General features: G+C 43.6%; 1 long non-coding RNA gene across 1 annotated transcript in view; it reads right to left on the bottom strand.

The window, feature by feature from the left end:
- Positions 1-5,106: 5,106 nt before the first annotated feature.
- The window catches only part of LOC138169754 (uncharacterized), a 7,155-nt gene continuing 4,345 nt past the window's right edge, over positions 5,107-7,916 (bottom strand). The window contains exons 2-3 of the long non-coding RNA XR_011170455.1: positions 5,991-6,046; positions 5,107-5,237 (exon numbers count right to left, since the gene is read on the bottom strand). This is a non-coding gene — a long non-coding RNA (uncharacterized lncRNA). The remainder of the gene's footprint in view (positions 5,238-5,990; positions 6,047-7,916) is intronic.

The following is a 7,916-nucleotide window of genomic DNA, read 5'->3' as shown; positions in this document are numbered from 1 at the left end:
ATTGGAAGGTGGAAGGGCCTTAGAGGTCACTGAGTCACAGAATCCCAGCTTTTGAGGTACAAAGAACCACAACGGCTGTCCAGTCTAACCCATCATTTACAGATGAGGAAACTGAGGCACAAGATGGTTGGTTACTCCAAGGTCGCAAAGGCAGAGGTGGGATTTGAGCCCACGTCCTCTGATTCTGGAGACAGCACTGTCACTCACTGCTTCTGGGTGCCCTTTCATTCTACACAAGAAGTATTTGAGATCCCAAGAGGGGCATTGCTCCTTCAAGGTAACCTAGCAATAAGGAGCTTCCAGTGCAGGCCTCTGCCCACACTCCTATGCTCCTTATCTCAAAGCAGCCTGTTTTCTTTGTCCCTAAATGGTCCTTGAGAGATGCCATCCTTTGGGGGAAGGGGTGAAACCCTTTTATGCATTCTATTTGTAAGGCTGTAAAAGACACAGGAGAGGGCCACCTGGTCATCTGCATCAAAGCTGCCTAGGCTGGTTTTGGTTTTGTCCATCTAGGGACCCCAGTGGTCAGAAGAGGTTGACAGAAATGAAGGCTAATGCCCAGAACAACCCAGAAGTGTTCATTACAGCTCTGGCTTAATCACCCAAGAAATCATCCCCATGTGAATTGGTTTCCTTAAAAGGCTCCTTCTCTGCTCACGCTCTGAGCCCAGCCAAGGCTGGGAGGCTGTTGGTTAACCCTTCATTGGCTAGCATGCTTGGACCATACATTAGGCCCCTTTATTTTCCTGATTTAATTAATGAAATATAATTGAAATGTAATAATTGGAGGGGCTGCCTCTTCAGAAGGGATCCATGGCTGGGAGCTCGGCATTGTTGCCTGGTCTCTAGGCAACCCCAAAGAGGCCCCAGAGAGGAGCTGTATACTCAGCCAGCCACTCTGCCCAGCACACAGGCACATCCCTTGCAGCCAGAGGGACATCCCCAGTTCTGGACACAGCCATCCCCACTTCCTGTCTCTGGCCTGGGGTCTCCTATATTCATCCCCTAAGCCTACTGGAGAAAGATACCAGAAAGGAGCTGATGAAGCAAGCCCATTGACCAAACAACCACTGGGAAGCTCAGGTTTTCATTTCTAGAGGAGTGAGGAAGGCACAGGGGAGGAGGGGGAATTCTCAATCTGCCCACCTGCTGATCTTAATGTCCTAAAAGAAGCGTCTCTATGACCCAGGGATGAACCAGTTTGGATGGTTCCTGGGGCCCAGGCAAGTGTCCTTGTCAAGTCAGCAGATGACCCAAACCGTGAGAAAAGCAGTTAACATGCTGTGGATGGGTGGTTTAAATAACAACAAAAACAGAAAAAGGGGAGAGAGAACTATATCAACAGAATAGGAAGCTAATAGGATGAAATGTAATTTAAAGGTAAAGGCTTTCACTTTGGTGAAGATTCAGAAGCAGCTGGGTTGCACAGTGGCTAAAGCATTGGGCCTGGGGTCAGGATAGACCTCTGTCCTAATTCTTCCCCTGACACTTCCTAGTTGTATGACCCTGAGCAATCCAGTTCACTTCTGCCTCCCTCAGTGTCCTCAGTAAATTTTTGTCTCCCTCAGTGTCCTCCCTCAGTAAAATGTGGTTGATTCTAGCACCTACCTCCCAATATTGCTGTAGGATAAATTGAGATAATGTTTAGAAAGGGTTTAGCACAGTATCTGATATGACCCCAAAAAGAGTGCCCCCTAAATAAAATGGGTTGCCTGGGGAGGGAGGGACTGCCCCCTCACTGCAGATCTCCAGCCTAGGATGGAGACTGGATGACCTCTCTTCAGGCACACCATAGAGACTTGGGTGAGATTCAAGGAAGTCCCTGAGACCTCAAACCTTTTCCCACTCAGACTCCTTGCCTTGACATGCAGGCTGAAGCCAGGCAGGCTGGAGCATGGCTAACACAGAAAACACAAATCAGGACAGCTGGGACTTCTCTTTAAGCATCGATCCAATAGGAATCCACATGTGTACATGGTCATGATTTTGGTAATGGAAGGAGGGACCAAAAATCCAAGGCCCTTCTGAGAGGGAACGCCCACCCAAATTCTGTCCTCTTGACAGGCTGTTTAGACCCACTCCCAAGGGTAGTATGGTAATAGCACAGTGAGCCTGGGCCTACTGGGCATTGGGTCCCCAGCACAGACCAGGTACTTAAACGCCTGTTGGCTGATCACTCATCTGAGGCTTTCCTCCATGTCTGGAATGCTCTCCCTCCTCATCCAGGCCTCTTAGAATCCCTATCCCCCTTCTGGGTTCAGCTCAAATGCTACCTCCTCCCAGAGGCCTTTCCTCACCCTCTTTGCTCCCATTCTCTTGGTGGTGCCCCCTCCCTCTAGGAATTACATTGTGCTTCCTTTCTATTTATTCTGGACTCTGGTGTGCACATATATGCAGAACAGAAGGTCCTTGAAGGCAGACACTGGTTTTCTTTTGTCTATGTGTCCAAAGTGCCCGGCCCAGAGATTGGTCCTGGGGTTGACCCAAGTCATGAGATGATAATGATAATAGCCAGCATTTATAAAGCACGTAAGGATGGCCTAGAACTTCACCAATGCTACCTCCCTGCATCTGTTCAACACCCTGGGGAAGCGGGTGTTACTGCTCCCATCTTACAGACGAAGATACTGGGTTTGTGAGAAGTTAGTTGGCCTGTACAGAGTCACACAGCTAATATGCCTGAGGCACATCCCACCTCTGCCTTTGTGACCTTGAGCAAGGCATTCAGCTATCCGGGGCCTCAGTTTCCTCATCTGCAAAATGAGGGGTTGGACAGGCCCACCTCTATGGTTCTGCTAAGTCTAATCTATGTTCTAAGACCCTTACCCACTCTGACAGTCTATGTTCTAAGGGCCTTCCCTACTCTGACATTCTATGTTCTAGGACCCTCCCCCACTCTGACATTCTATGTTCTGAGGCCCTTCCCCACTCTGATATTCTGTATTCTAAGACCCTTCCCAACTCTGATGTTATATGTTCTAAGACCCTTCCCAACTCTGACATTCTATGTTCTAAGGGTCTTCCCCACTCTGACATTCTATGTTCTAAGACCCTTCCCAACTCTGACATTCTATGGTTTATATTCTAAGGCTCCTCCCAGATTTGCCTTCTCTTTTCTATGTTCTGTCTTCTTCCATCTCTGATGTTTTAAGTTATATATTCTAAGGCCCCTTCCAGTTCCACCAATCTCTGTTCTGTGCTGTAAGGTTCTCCCATCTCTGTTCTGTGGTCCTCTTTGATCCAGTATTCTATCTCAAATGAAGCAATGATTGTAAAGGACTTTTCAAACTTCAAATCACTCTATAAATGTAAGCTATTGTCCACTATGGTTATAATTACGGCCTATATTCTAAGACCTAAAGGCATTGAGAAGGGACTGGAGCTGAAGTCATTGCATAATGCATCTCTAAGAGAACATCTATGTGGACATTATGGAATCATGGGCATGGGTCAGTCAATTGACATTTATCAAGAACCTACTGTACCAGGCACTGGGCTAAATTCTGGAGACACTCAAAGGGGCAGGAGGGAGTCCCTGCTCAGGGCCTTGTGGGCTGGGGTCTAATGCCTGGGGTTTAGCACATTCTCCCCTTGCTGTCTCTTAGAACAGGGGCTGATTATGGCGCTTCAGGAGAGAAGAGCTAAATGTGGAGGGCTTTAATTGCTTGGCACCGTGTTAACTTCCCGACCATATTGATTTCTATTAATTAATCTCATGTAATGGAAAAGTCAATTATGCTCTATTAATGTCACTTGTTTCAAAGAAGACTACATTAATTAATGCAGATGGAGACATGATGTGTTATTATGAAAATTTGATAAGTTTCAGCATAGGCCTCCAAGTGCAATTTGCCTTCCAGATCCTAAGCACAGCTCAGACCTTAGAAGCAAAGAAGCTAATTATAAGCTAGAAGACGGTTTAGTTTTGTTTTGTTTTGTCTTTGAGAAAGATCAACTTTCTATATTTAAAAGGCAGCAATGGAATCAATGGAATAGTTTGAGACCTGTCCATGCGACCCAAACACATCCACTCAATAGGAAGCAACCACTTGCAATTAAGCAGACAGTGTGGAATAGAAGCACACTGGATTAGGGCTCCCAGATTCTGGCTTCTCTGCTTATTAGCTGAGTGGTGATGCTGGAGTCTGTATCTCCTTGGAGTTGTCTCTCTTCTGGTTGAAAAAAGGTGATAATATCAGGACGTCTGACCTCACAAGGAAGTAAGGCATTTAATGTATGAAAATTACTCTATAAAGAAAAAAACTATGCAAGAAGAAATTATTCTTGGATTGGGCTAAATGACCTCTGAGGTTCCCTCTGTGGTCATCTAGTCCAACTCAATAATAAAAGGTCTTTTTTGTAAGCCCTCTTTGATATTAATAATAAAAATAATATTTAATGCACTTGCAGAGTGCATTCCATGCATTCCACAGTATTCATCCATACCTTGGCATCCAAAACAACAGTTTCCAAACTGAGTCAGCTGGCTTGCCTGAATCAATCCTCATCCATAGGCACAGATAAGTGATAAATTCTGTACCATCTGGTAGTGTTCCCCGCCACCAGCCTGGCTTGTGTAAAAGTATTGTCTTCCTCAAGGCAAGAATGAGTATACTGTAGTTCTAACTTTGCAATTCACCAGCTCTGTGGCCTGGGATAAATCAGTTAACCTCTCTGAATTTGTTTTCTCACCTACAAGTTATTTATATCCTTTCCATTCAGAAAAAATGTCTTTGACAAGTGTAGGTCAAGTGGTTTGTTTCCCTTTACAGACAGCTTTCAAATTGCCTTAGGGACTAGGCCAATTTATAAACAAAGCCTTGGACCAGATCCGTAGATAGAAGATCAGTAGAGTGCCAAGGTCAGTGAACCAATTTCTAGCTCCAGAGGAGGTTTCAGCACCAAGGCCAGTTACATAGTATATTCCTCGGTACTGTTCATACTGTGGCCAGTGACCTTCCCACTGTTGACATCACACTGTCCTATGTTGGACACAAAGTAGCTGCTTATAGATTCAGTCATTCCACTTACTGAAATAAAGATCAAGGTACTAATTTGATTTGACAGAATCTTTAATCATGCATTCATTTCCATTCATTAGGATCAAGTTTAAGGTTTGAGGGTATATATCCTTCAAGACTAAGCCCCAAAGCCTAATTTGCAGAACAACTTTATTATAACCTAAGATCCAGAGAGAGCCATATAGATGGCTTATACCTCGACAAATGTGAAGATTTCTGGGAAAAGAAGGGAAAGAGAAAAAAAGAGGTAAGTCGTATATAGTGGCAAAAGCCCAAGATTTGAGTTACTACCTATCCATGTAACCTTGGTCATGTCACATCACTCTTGTGGGACTCATTTTCTTCATCTCTTAAGGGGGTAGATGAAAAGACCATGAAAGTTCCTTCTAGCTCTAAACACTGTGATCCCAAGAGCACAGAGGAAAGAAAGGACCCAGGAACCAGATCAATAACCAGAGACTCAAAGAGTAGTCCTTGATAGCATTGATGGTCAGTCATCAATGACTTTGAACCATTAATGACCCCATGTCAGTTCAGATGGAAGTCTCTAGTAGAAAGTCTCAGAATCTGCCCTTAACCCTATCTTGTTCAATATTTTTATCAATGACTTTAATGAAAACCAAAATGGAAGGTTCATCAAATTTAAAGATGGCACAAATCATCAAAGAAAGAACAACTAACATGATGGATCCAATATCAGGATTCAAGCCATTCTCCATGGGCTCAAATGATGAATAGAAACTAGTAGGTTACAATTTAATAGAAATAAATGCAGAGTCCTATGACTGTATTTTTAAACAACTTTATAAGTGCAAAACAAGGGAATCATGATTGGACATGACTTTTATGTAAATGATCTGAGGATATTCGTGAATCACAAGCTCCACATCAGTCAAAAATATAACACAGAAACTCAAAGAAGGCTCATGTCATCTGCCAGCAGCATCAATACAAAGAAAACAAGCTTACCATCGTATTATGCCTTGGTCATGCTCTATCCAAAGCATTGTGTTCACTTCTGAGCACTGTCGAAGAAAGTATACACAAGTTGGATGGGGACTTGAAGAAGTTGGGTTGGTTAAGGGACTGAAGAACATGTCACATGAGAATACATTAAAGGAATAGGAATACTTAGTGTGGAGAAGAAAATGGTTTTGGAGGTGGGAGGGAAGATGGTCATAAAAAGAAGGATAAGACTTGTGCTTCTTGGCCGCAGAGAGCAGACCAAGATAGATTGGGGGGGGGGGGGAGGGTCAGGAAAGAGAGACATTTCAGAGAAAGTTATTGAAGTCTAATATTAGGAAGGGGGAATGTCTTAACAATGACAGGTGCCAATTTTTAAAAAATTCTAACTTAGGAATTAAAACATTCTTCTTGGGCTTCAAGCAAGGGCTAGATGATCATTTATTAGGGATGTTATAGAGAGAATGGGTTCTTTTTCAAGGGTGGATTGGATTAAATTGCCTCTAAGGCCCCCTTTAACTTCATGAAATTGGGATGTTATGAGGCAGACAAAGAGCTACAAATAACAGTTCATCAGAAGGCTTTCCCATGTTTAGAATCCTTCTATAAGGGGCATATATTATAACCATAACATCATACTTCCTCCCTCTCAGGAGAGATATCACGATGTGAGCTCACCCTTCCACTTGTTCCATATTTAAAGCTCAGCTCTGACCATTCCAGTGCCTGCTCAAGAAGATCTAATGGCACCCTACTATCTCTAGGATCCAATGTACACTCCAGTGTCTGCAATGCAAAGCTCTCCCTGTCTTTCCACTCTTTTCACACATAAGTCTCCACAATATGTTCCAAAGTCCAAACACATTGGTCTATCTGCTCCTCCATAACCTCATTTCCCACCTCTACACCTTTGCATTAGTTGTCCCCCATGTGTGGAATGCTCTCCTTCCTCACCTCCACCTCTGAATCTCTGGCTTCTTTCAAGGATTGGTTCAAACTCCATTTTCTACATGAAGGAGACTTTGCCCAGTCCCACCAGTTGCTGGTGCCTACCTCTCCAGGGTTACCTTGTTTCTACTACACAACTATTCTATATCTACAGACACACAAGTTGTCCCCTCCATTAGAAAGTAAGCTCCTTAAATGCAGGAACAGGCTGTTTACTTTTGTCTTTTCATCCCCAATGTCAGACAGAGGGTAGGCACTTCACAAATGCTTGCCAAATGCTGGGGGATGGATTAATGGCTGGAGAGGTTAATTAATGTATTGGACTGAACATTGGATTGGGAGTCAGGAAACAGGTTCTTATCCTTGACTCACTGGGATAGTCCACTCTCAGGGCTCCAGGTTCGTTCTTTTACCATAGGTAGAGAATTTCCTTTCAAAGCATGTTTAAGCATTAAGTTTGACTGTAGGGGAGCAATTGTATGTGGAAGATATGAACTAAATCTGTCAATCTAGGTTGGAACCAGATTGTCAAAGATCTGGGATGCTGTACTAGACTGAGGATTGTGTGTAATGGTAATGATAGCATAGATCTTGGGCTTTAACTGTGCTTGTGTCCATCTGTTTACCTCATTTTATCATCACAACAACCCTGTGAGGTCTATACTGTTATTATACCCATTTAACAAATAAGAAAACTGAGAAATCAAGTGAATTGCCTGTGATAGAGGTCATAGAGCTGCAAAGGGTCTAAGGCAGGATTCAGGCTCTGGTCTTCCTCACTCCAAATCCAATGCTCATCTAACTTACTCTCCTATAAACAAGGAATGAACAAACATTTATTAAGTGCTTGCTGTATTACAGGCACTATACTATGCAATAGGAAAAAAAGGAAGAAAGAAAAGAGGAAGGGAAGGAGAGTGGGAGGAAGAAAGAAGGGAGGAAGGAAGGAAGGAAGGAAGGAAGGAAGGAAGGAAGGAAGGAAGG

This window comes from Petaurus breviceps, unplaced genomic scaffold (genome assembly GCF_028583685.1).
Source record: "Petaurus breviceps papuanus isolate PSGF00001 unplaced genomic scaffold, PetGlider_PUasm1.0 373, whole genome shotgun sequence".
Taxonomy (NCBI): Eukaryota; Metazoa; Chordata; class Mammalia; order Diprotodontia; family Petauridae; genus Petaurus; species Petaurus breviceps.
This window is presented reverse-complemented; position numbering and strand designations above follow the sequence as displayed.